Source organism: Arachis ipaensis, chromosome B1 (genome assembly GCF_059453495.1).
Source record: "Arachis ipaensis isolate K30076 ecotype BB chromosome B1, ASM5945349v1, whole genome shotgun sequence".
Taxonomy (NCBI): domain Eukaryota; kingdom Viridiplantae; phylum Streptophyta; class Magnoliopsida; order Fabales; family Fabaceae; genus Arachis; species Arachis ipaensis.
The window spans coordinates 45,000,105-45,012,203 of NC_142436.1; positions in this window are offsets into that span (position 1 = coordinate 45,000,105).

The following is a 12,099-nucleotide window of genomic DNA, read 5'->3' on the forward strand; positions in this document are numbered from 1 at the left end:
ACACAAAGTTCAGAAAACTGGACCGGTTATCAAACCACTCTAGTCACTGGTTCACTGGTTCATTGGTCTAACTGGTTCAACCGATGGTTCAACCGAAAAAACCGTTTTAGAATAGAATAATAAATAAATTATAAATACACATCCTAAAATATAATTATAGTCTGATATAAATCTTAAAATATCTTCAAAATTTAAAACACTACATAAAATATCATCAACCAAATACATATGATCTTATCAAAATCCAAACTCAAAAGTTAAATAGTAATAAAAGCATATCTAAATATTAAATCCTAACTATATGGTTTATCAATCATCAAAATCCTCAAGAACTTGTTGCAAATCTGCTTCGGTGGGATGATTTTCACCTTTATTCCCACCCTGTTCAGCAGAAGAATCAAGAGATGCAGCATAAAGACCACTACTACCACCGCCACTTTGATATAAATCAGTATCAATTTCACCTAATAAAATAGACATGTTATCATTATATTATAAACTAACAACATTCTAATAAATCATTAGAAACTAAATATACTATACTCACCTAATCATTAGAAGCATTGTTATCAGTAGTTGCTTCTTGATTAATACTATCTTCCATAACTGAAATTAATAAAACATATATGAAATTAAAAATAGCCACAGCAATAAACATTAACAATTCTGCCTACACAATGAACATTAACAATTCTTCCTACAGCAATTCTGCCTAGCAATTCAGCCAGTCAATAATTATGCGAAACCGAGTAAGTTTCCAGTATTAACAAAGTACAAAACAGAGTAACAAATTTCAGCTTATTTAGCAAAGGAACGAACAGAAATTGAGCAACAAATTTCAGCTTATTTACAAAACAGAGTAACAAATTTGAGCAAATGAACGAACAGAAATTAAGCTACAAACAGAAATTGAGCAACAAATTTCAGCTTATTTACAAAAATAGAGTAACAAATTTGAGCAGAGAAACGAATAGAAATTGAGCTACAAACAGAAATTGAGCAACAAATTTCAGCTTATTTACAAAAACAGAGTAACAAATTTGAGCAGAGGAACGAACAGAAATTGAGCTACAAACAGAAATTGAGCAACAAACAGAAATTGAGCTGCAAAATAGAAGACCAGCCAGTTAATTTTCAGATTATTTATTTCTCACCCTAACCAACAAGCAGAAATCTGCTAACCAACAAACAGATTATTTATTTCTCATGCTAACCAACAAACAGATTTTTTGATAGTCATGTTAACCAACAAACAAAGGAAATTCACAATTAAACTAAAATCTGAGTTCACAGAGGAAGTCGAAGTTCACAGAGTATCAATTTCACAGAGGAAGTTCACAGAGGCGAAGAACAGAGAAGATGAGTAGAGGACGAGTCACTCACCTGGGGTCGACGGAGGGCTACTGGTGTTGACTGTTGAAGACCGCGTGACGATGAAGACGATGAGAGGACTACTGCCTGCTGGTGTTGAGAAGATGAAGACGATGGAGATGGAGGGCTACTGGGCAGGGAACCAGGCAAAGATGGAAGGTTACTTGGGCTGAGGACCAGGCGACGCGGTGCCGCTGATGACCTGAGACCGGGCGACAAAGGAGGGCGACTGGGCGGCTAGGGTTCACGGCGGCTAGGGTTCACTCTTCTCTCACTGTGAGATGATTCAGAATCAAATGAATCATGAAAATGGGGTCGGGAGAAGAAAGGAGGGTGCTCCATGAGCGGGTCGGGTCGGGTTAAGGGTTTTTTCTAAAAAACTATAAAACAGCGTCGTTTATGCAGAACCGGCCGGTCACCGATTCGGCCCAACCGGCCGGTTTTTGGTCGGTTCACCGGTTCTTCAGCGGTTCTTCTCAGAACGGTTTCTACAGGAGGAACGGACCGTTTGCGTCGCCGATTTGCGGTTAAACCGGTCGAATCGTCCGGTCCTGTCCAGTTTTCAGAACCTTGGTTCTACACCAACAAATAATCCTCCCAATAAAAAATTTAAGTTGTCATAAGTACAAACTCCAATGAATTTATAACTGAAGTATTTAGACTCCGGGTTGTCTCACAAGGAATGGCAACGAAGTGGTCAATTATTGGCTATAAAGATGGGGGGTTGATTTGATAAGCGGACAATAAAATAAATGACAAGAAAAGTAAAAATAACAATTAAAGAAAGTAATTAATAAAGAGAGACATTCATGGCAAGGTTTGAGATCATAGGCTTTCTATCCTAGTCATACAATGATTAATTCATCTTATTTAGTCAACTCCAACAAATGGAAGAAGGTATCATGTTATCTTCACATAGGGAGAATGTCAAACAAGACTAATCAATCATATCACAATTAACAAGAATCTATCTCATTTCGTCACCTCCAACATTGGAAGAAGGTGTAAGTTATCTTCTATGAGAGAAAGTCAAACAAGACTAGTTAATCTCAAATCAAACATCCTAATCAACTCACTAATTGAATTAGCAAAAGATTAGCATCATTAAAAATGATATTAACTAACAACTCTAAATCACCAATGTAAATTGGGTATTAATGACTCAAGATTGCCCAATTACTCTTCCCAAGCCAAGAATGCTCAAAAGCTACTCTAAAGCCCAACCAAACATTTTGTCAAATACTTGGAAGGCATAAAAGGAAAGCATGGTAAATGTGCAAGAAATAGTAAAATCTACCAACTATCAATTGCAAGAAAAATAAATCAACAACTCAAATCATCAATGAAAGAACATCAAACATTAAATTTCATTAAATGTAAACAAGATCCAACATGAATATTTATAAACTTAAAAGAGACATAAAATTAAAATTGACAAGAGAACTAAGAAGAATAGAGTAGTAGAACAAGAAATTGTAAAGGAAACAAGATGAAAAGATGAGATTGAACCTAGATCTAGGAGAAATTAACCTAACCTAATTCTAGAGAGAAGATGGAGCTTCTCTCTCTAGAAACTAACCTACATGATGCTATACTACCAAAAAATTGCTCCCACCTTGCCCAAGCTTGAATTCTACATGAAATAGTATCAGAAATCAGTTGGGTTGGGCCCAAAGTGCTTCAGAAATCGCTGGGGGCGAATTCACTTTAGTGGGCCACGAGTAGCATCGGCGCGCACGCATACATGGCACGTGCGCGCCCCTGAACGCAAAGCAACATATAGCAAATTTTATATCATTTTAAAGCCCCGGATGTTAGCTTTCCAACGCAACTGGAACCGCTTCATTTGGACCTCTGTAGCTCAAGTTATGATCGATTGAGTGCGAAGAGTTCAGGCTTGACAGCTTTACGGTTCCTTCATTTCTTCATGAGTTCTCCCACTTTGCATGCTTTTCTCCTCACTTCTTCCATCCAATACTTGCCTTATAGACCTGAAATCACTCAAAAAATATATCAAGGCATCGAATGGAATTAAAGTAAATTGAATTTAGCTATTTTAAGGCCTAAAAAGCATGTTTTCACATTTAAGCACAAATCAAGGGAGAATTGCAAAACCATGCTATTTCATTGAATAAATGTGGGAAAAGGTGATAAAATCCCTCAAATTAAGTACAATATAAACCACAAAATCGGAGTTTATCTGTCGAACTCAACCTAGAGCTCGTCGAGGGTGCAACGAACTTGACCTAATTACAAAAAAAATCATATTTTTGAAAATAAAGTTGAAATTTCTTGTTTTAGGAATTAATTATTTTTTTATTTAATATTAGAAAAAAAAACCCTGACGCTGGTACATCGAGCCCATCTGTCTCCTGCTCCTCATCTCTGGAGTTTGATCTCCACTCTTCGTCTAATGGCCTAAAAACTCAAAGTCTCCTTCCAAATTGCTTTTCATTTACAAAACAAATTCCTAATCTCTATAAATCGAGAGTTCAACATATTACTAACCATGCTTGACAAAACTAGCTCATACTATTGCCAAAAGGTCCTCCTTCACCACAGCCAGAAAATTTCTATCAGAACAAGCTCGTCGCCTACGCGGGTGACGGTTAAAACCTTAAGTTTTCTTCCATGAAAGCCAGCGTTCAGGGTCTCTTTCTACTGCTTAAGTTTTATTCATGATATTTCTAATTTTCATTTTCTTTAAAATAAATTTACTTCTTTCATAAATTTTTTTTTCATCACTACTTTGCTTAATTTAATTTTCACAAGTAATTTTCTTTATTTTTGTACAAGTTTAACTAAATGACAAGGTTAAGCACGGACATTTATAATTACCGTCCTCATTAGGAGAGTTACGTCCTTTGAACTTAGAATCCTATGGTCCAACTCGTCAGTCAATTCGTATCATCACAAGTCATGCTTCCATAACCATAGTAGCCATAGATCGTAACTAGCCATCACAAAAGGCACCTTTTGAATAACTTAATATTTGTCATTGTTACGTACATTTAATTATAGTTAACTTGTATACCAAAAAAAATTATAGTTAACTTAATACTAATACATAGAGTTGTCCACTAAAATCTTTTTATTAATAAATTTTAAATAATGGTATATGAATTTAATTTTAATACAGTATTAATATATAATAATTTTATATGTATATTCAATTACCCAACGCTATATCAATGAAAAATAACTATTTTTATAGGTTTAATTACTCTGCCAATTTCTATGGTTTCACCAAATTTTTAATTAGATATTACACATTTTTTTCAATTGGATCCATATACTATTAGACCTAATAGAATATTTTATTAAACAAAATGGAATATTCAGTCACAAATATTTCGTTAATTCTAATGTTTTTGTTATGGTAAGGATTTAATTATAAAATCTAAAATGGTATAGGAATCCAATTGAAAAGAAAAAATATATAAGGATCTAATTGAAAATTCAGTAAAACTATAAAGAACGACAAGATAATTAAAACTTTTGTGTATTAATAATGTGAATAATCATTTAGAAAATAAATATAATTAAATAATTATATAAAATATTTTATCCTAGATACCAAAATTAAAGTCATAATATATAATATAATATAACGAGTAAATAGTCAAATTGGTCCCTAAAAGATTATCCAATCTCCAAATTGGTCCTTGAAAGTTTAAATTAATCAAAATTATCCCCAAAAGATTTAAAAATGGTCACGTTAGTCCTTCCGTCTATTATTTGACTAACGACGTTACCATTTGCTTACCTGGCCGTTAGTGTGACATGTCAGCAAAAGCTTCAACATCGTCGTTTTCTTTGGTCACCCCTTACAACGCTTCATTTTCCAACCCTGTTTCATGACCGTCCATTCCATCCTTCTTCTCAAAACAAAACATATCTCTAATCCTATCCTTCATCTTTGGTTCTCACCTCCATAAAGACAAAGCATTGAATGGCGACCATCAGCGTAGACTGACAACGACATTGTATTGGAGTTAAAGGTGACAGTTTTGTGACAATATTGGTCAAGTGAAGAGGGCACACTATCACCTTGCGTGAGAGGTAGGTTACCTTTTTTTTTCGTTATTTTCAGAGAGTGATTGTGGTTTTGTCTCCTCATTAATGTATTTTTGTGATCATTGAAAATCCATTGTTACTATTTGTAATGTTAGGGTTTGGAAAATATGTTCAGGTTTAGGGATTACGTTGTGACCCATGAATGACTCTATTTTCTGATATTTGAGAACAATGTTTGTGCTCTATATAGCTGCATGTATGTGTTTTATTTTCATTTTTGTAGTTGATGATGACTCTGCTTTACTTGATTTTGAAAAAAAATTTCAATAGTTTAGTGTGTTGCTGTTTTGGTTGCAGATGGAAGGTCTCCCCTATGACCTTTGTATTTCACCATGGTGGAAAGTTCAAAAAAGATGAATTAGGATATCTGTTTTATGAACCAGATAATACTTAAATATTAATGGGTGTAGAAGAAGACACTCTAGATGTATTTTTTGTGAAGGGATATTATAAGGAGTTAGGATATGCATAGATGAACAATGCTTGTGGAAGGTTCCTGGAACACGTCTTGATGATGGCTTAAGGAGGCTAGAAAATTATGCTGATCTGTTGGCATTGGTTAAGGACTATAGGAGGAATCATCACCTCATAAACATCTATTTTGAGCATGTAGTTTCTAAACCACACATGGTTAACTGCATGAGCGAGGATGATGATGATGTACAACAATTGCCAACCATCCCTGAATTTATGCAGTAGGCCATCCCTGAACCTCTAGAAGAACTGAATAAGGACCACAATGAAGCAATGTCTCAATCAGATTGTAAGACCACAAAAAAATCTCCTCAGCTAAAAAGGAACAATTCTTAGCCCACAAGTTACCTTCACCTCAGCCCACACCTCAACCCAAACCTAAGCCCACACCTCAGCCTACTCCTCAGCCCACACCTCAACCCAAACCTCAGTCCACACATCAGCCCACTCCTCAACCCGAATCTTAGCCCACACATAAGCCCAGACGTAAGCCCATTCATCAGCCCAAGCCTTGGACCAAACCCCAGGCTGCTAAAGTTTTTGCCAATCCTACACCAGCCAATAACATCAACCAGAAGGTCAAAGATACAAGCAAAACAAGATCCGGAAGGCAAGTTAAGACAACCCCAGTTGATAATGATAGTGACTCTCATGATTCATATGAGAGTTCTGAAGACAGTTTGTACAAGCCTCCAAAAAGTGTAGGAGATTCTATATACAGTAGTCACAGTGATAGTGGAGTTGATGGACGACAGTCTTCAAGAGCTGAGAAATTGGATCTTAGAGAGAAGCATAGGCCTGCTGCTGATAGAGAAAGGGACAAAGCTATTGACACTGATGAGTCCAACTATGAGGATATTAAATCTGATGAAAGCTCTGATGCATGTATTCTTTATTTAACTATGTATGAATTCGTTGTGTGGGTAGCTACTTGATGTATTATAGATCTTTGTAAATTAATTGCTTGTATTATAATTTTATGGTGAATTGATGTAATTTTGGATTCAGATGATGATTTATTATATGAAGGATCATCAGAGGGAGATGAATGGCAGTCAGAAGATTCTGATCAAAAGTTAGACTCTAAGAACGAGGGTCTAGCTCTGCATCCATAGTATAATGATAAGGCCAAATTTGGTGATCTAAAATTTGAGGTAAGCATGGTCTTTAAGTCCAAAAAATATTTTATGGCTGTCACTAGGGATTATACTTTTCAATGGGTAAGAATATAAGGTTCACTAAGAATGACAAGGTTAGAGTGAGTGCTGTTTGTAAAAGTGAGGACTGTCCTTGGGTAGTATATTGTGCACACAACCCAAGTGATAGTTCATGGTAGATAAAAACATTAGTTGACAATCACACTTGTGCAAGAAAGTGAAAAAATAGAGCTGCAACTCAGGAATGGACTGTGAATAAGTTGTATCCAAAACTAAGGAAGCACCCAAAAATGAAGCATAGGGAGGTGTATGAGTGTTTTGTTTGGAAGTGCAATGTCAAGCTGAATAGCACATGTATAACCAGAACTCTTAAGAAAGCTAGGAAGATATTTGAAGGGGATGAGGTTGCACAGCATGGGTTGATATGGGATTATGCACATGAATTGCTTACTGCCAATCCAGGTTCCATTGTCCAAGTGGGTGTCATTCCCATCACTAATAATCCACCTCAATTCGAGAGATTCTATGTCTATCTTGATGCTTATAAAAAGGGTTTCAAGGCAGGGTGTAAGCCATTAATAGAGTTAGATGGAGCATTCTTGAAAACCTTACATGGAGGATAGCTTCTCACTGTATGTGGCCAAGATGCAAACAATCACATTTTTGTGATTGCATATGCTATAGTGGATGTGGAGAATAAAGACAATTGAAAATAATTTTTGGAACTGTTTCTCTCATATTTGGGAGACTATGAAGCAAAGAACTTGTGTTTCATCTCAGACATGCAGAAAGTGAGGACTAATTTGACTTGTGATTTAATTATTTGGTACCGTTCTGATTTAATGATGTATCTTGTTAGAACTGAATTGATTTAATGATGATTCTTTTAAGGACTTAACTGACTGAAAGTAGGCTTGAGTCTCTGATCAAGTTAACTAGAAACTGGTCTTTTGATGAGCGGATATTTTATACGCTTTTTGACATCATTTTCATATAGTTTTTAGTAGTTTTTGTTTAGTCTTTATTGATTTTTTATAGGTTTTAGTGTTAAATTTATATTTTTTTACTCTACTATTAGTTTTTGTGTTTTTGGGCAATTTCAGGTATTTTCTGGCTGAAATTGAGGAGTTGGAGCAGAAATCTGATTCAGAGACAGAGAAAACACTGCAGATGCTGTCCGGATCTGACCTGCCTGCATTCAGAAGGGATTTTCTAGAGCTACAGAAGTTCAAATAGAGCGCTCTCAACGGCTCTGAAAATCTGACTTCTAGAGCTTTCCAGCAATATATAATAGTCTATACTTTGCTTTGGATTATGAGCCCCAAAACTGGCATTCAACGCCAGCCATCTGACCAGTTCTGGCGTCCAGCGCCAGAAAGGGATTCCAAGCTGGAGTTCAACATCCAAGAGACCCCAAGGCACATGGATCTCATCAAAACTCAGCCCAAGTACTCATCAAGTGGGCTCCAGAAGTGAATTTTAGCACTAAATAGACTGTTTTACCCTTACTAGTCATTTGTTTAGTATTTAAGGGATTTTATTTATGTAATTCAAGAGGGGAGAGACACTTTGAGTCACCTTTTCCCATATCATCATTGTATTTTATTTTAGTATGAGTTTCTAAACCTCCTAGGTTGAGGGGAGGAGCCCTGCTGAGTCCTCTGAATTAATAAAAGTATTACTATTTCTTCTTCGATCCGTGTTTGATCTATCTCTAAGATGTATATCCGATCTTCAACGTAGTGAATAGGATGATCTGACAAATTAGCTCTGTTCATCACATTAAGATGAATATGCCTGACAAACACCCGCGTCTACTTGGGTTCGTGTGAATACTTCGAAGGAAAGCACGAGCCAACAGCTATGTTTATAGATCTCTCAGACGGTTAATCCACGACTTCGTTGGGGACTTCTCGAGACACCAGTTCAGTCAATTTTCGGGGATATTAGGGTCTCCATGGTATAGGCTAGACTCCAAAGAAGCAGCGTTCTCGGATCCGGAAGATTCGACCTTGTCTGTGGCGTTTTAAGTAGGATTGCCAAGAGAATGATTTGCTAGAGCTTCACCCTCCGTCAGATTGAATGACCACGGGTAATGGCGTTTGATCTGTAGCAGAGGAGATTAATGACCACGGGCAATGGCTTTGATCACTTATAGCCTACCATAGAAGAAGATCATTCACAAGCAAGGAAGATAGTAATACCAGAGTTCATTCAGAAAGACAAAGCAACTCCGACTCTCAACTCTATTCCTATCCTTATTTCTACTTAACATCCAAATATTTATGACATATAATCATTCAAGGTTTACATATTATAATCCAACTCCTTCTGATTCCACCTGACTAAGACCTGCAAGACAACCATTGCTTGCTTCAAGCCACAATCCTCGTGGGATCGATCCTGACTCGCTCAAGTATTACTTGGACGACCCAGTGCACTTGCTGGTACTGCTGCTGTACGAACAGTGTGGAATTTGTGTACACGCGCACCATCTCTTCACCGGTCTGATGATGACAAAAAGGTCTTGTATGAAGTTCAAGGATGGCCAACTAATATGGTGGTAGACTTGGGTAACCGTACTTGCTCCTGTAGGTTTTGGCAATTAACAGGTTCAACTCCTAACTCATTTCAATTTGTGGATAAATGCCTTATTTGATACTTCACTGATTATATTTGTTTTTGTATTTTGATAAGAATGTCTTGTATGCACGTGATCTTGGCCATTCAAAAAAAATGATTAGAGGTTTGAGGAGTATTGCCATGAATGGTTGATAATGGAGGCGTACAGAAGAACGTATCAATACAATGTGAATCCCATCAAGGAACAAGAACTATGAGAGAAAACTAGTTCTCCTACACCTGTTCCACCACCAATAAATCCATGTCATCAAGGCCAGGGCAAAGGAAAATGTCTCTTCAAAACCTGTTGCTCCGAGACCAGTTGCTGTATCTGTTGAAATCATCAAAAGTAGTAGCTCCGTAACATTCAAGAAGCTTGCTAGCTTCATGACATTTGTTCCAACTCCGGGGTTCAAACCTCCCAGAAAAAAAGACAAGGAATGACTTGAAGACTTGAAGACATGATATATAGGGCAGTTAGTATTTGCCATTTTGTCAGGGCCAAAATTTTCCATTTGTAAACAATGTGGTAGTTGTGGCATATTGGATAGCTCTGTTTTTTGTATAGTCCTTTAGGTAAGAATAGTCTTAGTACAAATTGATGTTAGGCTTTTTGAGCTTACCCTTTTGACTATCTACACTACTTTTATGTTATTATCGTCTTAAAACACTGTTGTTATTTGAATTTGAAATAATGATAACTGGTAGACCATTGTTACATTATGCTAATCCTATTTCACTTCATTTTAATTCTATTTTTTGTGATTTGCTGAAATTATGTTATGATCAAGAAAAATAGTGCATGTTGAAGCTTTTGTATTACTAAATTAAGATGAACATGGCATATCAAAAGGTTTACTCAAAAGTTTGTTCATATACAATAAGAGCAAACTAACAAGGTTCACAACATCCACAATTTGATCATTATTGTTTCACTTGGCACTAAAGAACATACACATAATCATAACCACCACAATCATAACTATTAATCCAAAATACAGTTGTATCCTAAGTGCTCTATCTTCAGCTTCTAAACTCATCATTTTTCATGATAGGTTATGCTTCAAGACAATAAGATTACTCTCCATTTTTGCATCAGTTTTACCATCTCCCTTTGCACCATCTAATCCTTCATACTTATCATTCTCAGCCCACCTAAAGTAATTGCAGTGGCTGCCCTTCTGCAAAATATTAGGTTACAAAAATCTCAAAACCCCACACAAATAACTAAGAGGTTGAAGAAGACTATATTCATAACTCACCTGGTATCTTGGACAAACATAGAACAATTTATCTGGATTCTCTACTGTCCTAGATTTCTTAATCATTGTCTTTAACCCACAAAAACACACTTGATCCATGTTCTTCCTCCATAATCGCGGCGAAGAGCTCGAAGCATTACTTCCGTGTGATTCCGACAGTGGCCGACTACGACCCCCAATTACGCTACCGATGATGCAGTTCAACAACAATTTTGGCCTCTGCATAATCAATTTGTTGCTACAACAACAATGGCATTTAACAAGAAGAAGGGATTAAAGTTTATTCTCTCTAGGACTAATTTGACATAAATCTCTAAACATATCTTGTCATCAGCCATTCTGCACCAACCTGTCATGCTGATATGACACACTAACTGCCATATAAGCAAGATTTAATGTCGTTACTGATGGAATGAACGGAAAGGAGACAAAAGGACTAGCGTGACTATTTTTAAATCTTTTGGGAACAATTCTGATTAATTTAATTTTTTGGAGACCAATTCGAAGATCGAGTAAACTTTTAGGAACCAATTTGACTATTTACTCGTAATATAACATAATGTAATACAATCTAACATTAGATTTATTAAGAATTGTTGCAGTACAGCTAATATAATCCCAACTAACGCTTTTCAAGCGGGGCTTAGTTACCCTGCAAGAAGCCTAGAACCTAACCTAGAATTATTGTTGAAAAAATATAAGCCAGAATCAATCATTTATCCACGTGAAATTAATAATTGGTAATTATCATCGGTCATCACACTCAATGAGATAATAATTTTTCTTTTTGTTTACTTAATAAGTTAATATTAATACTGAATATAGATGTAATATTATTAATTGAAAATTTTTTTAAAGTATACAAATTTATATATTAATTTATTTATTATATTTTTATTAAAATAAAAAATTTTTAAAAGGTTTATTGATAATAATGTTAAGATCTACCTTTAAAGTACATAGTAGTTAAATTTTATTTTTAACATCTAGCTTATTAAAAATTTTAATTATTTGATTTTCATACTTTTTTATTTTTATTAAACATGTTAAGTAATGTTCTAAAATATTTGTTAACGACATTTATAGTCATAAAACCACATAATAGTGAATGAATTAATAAGATAATGGGTCCCATT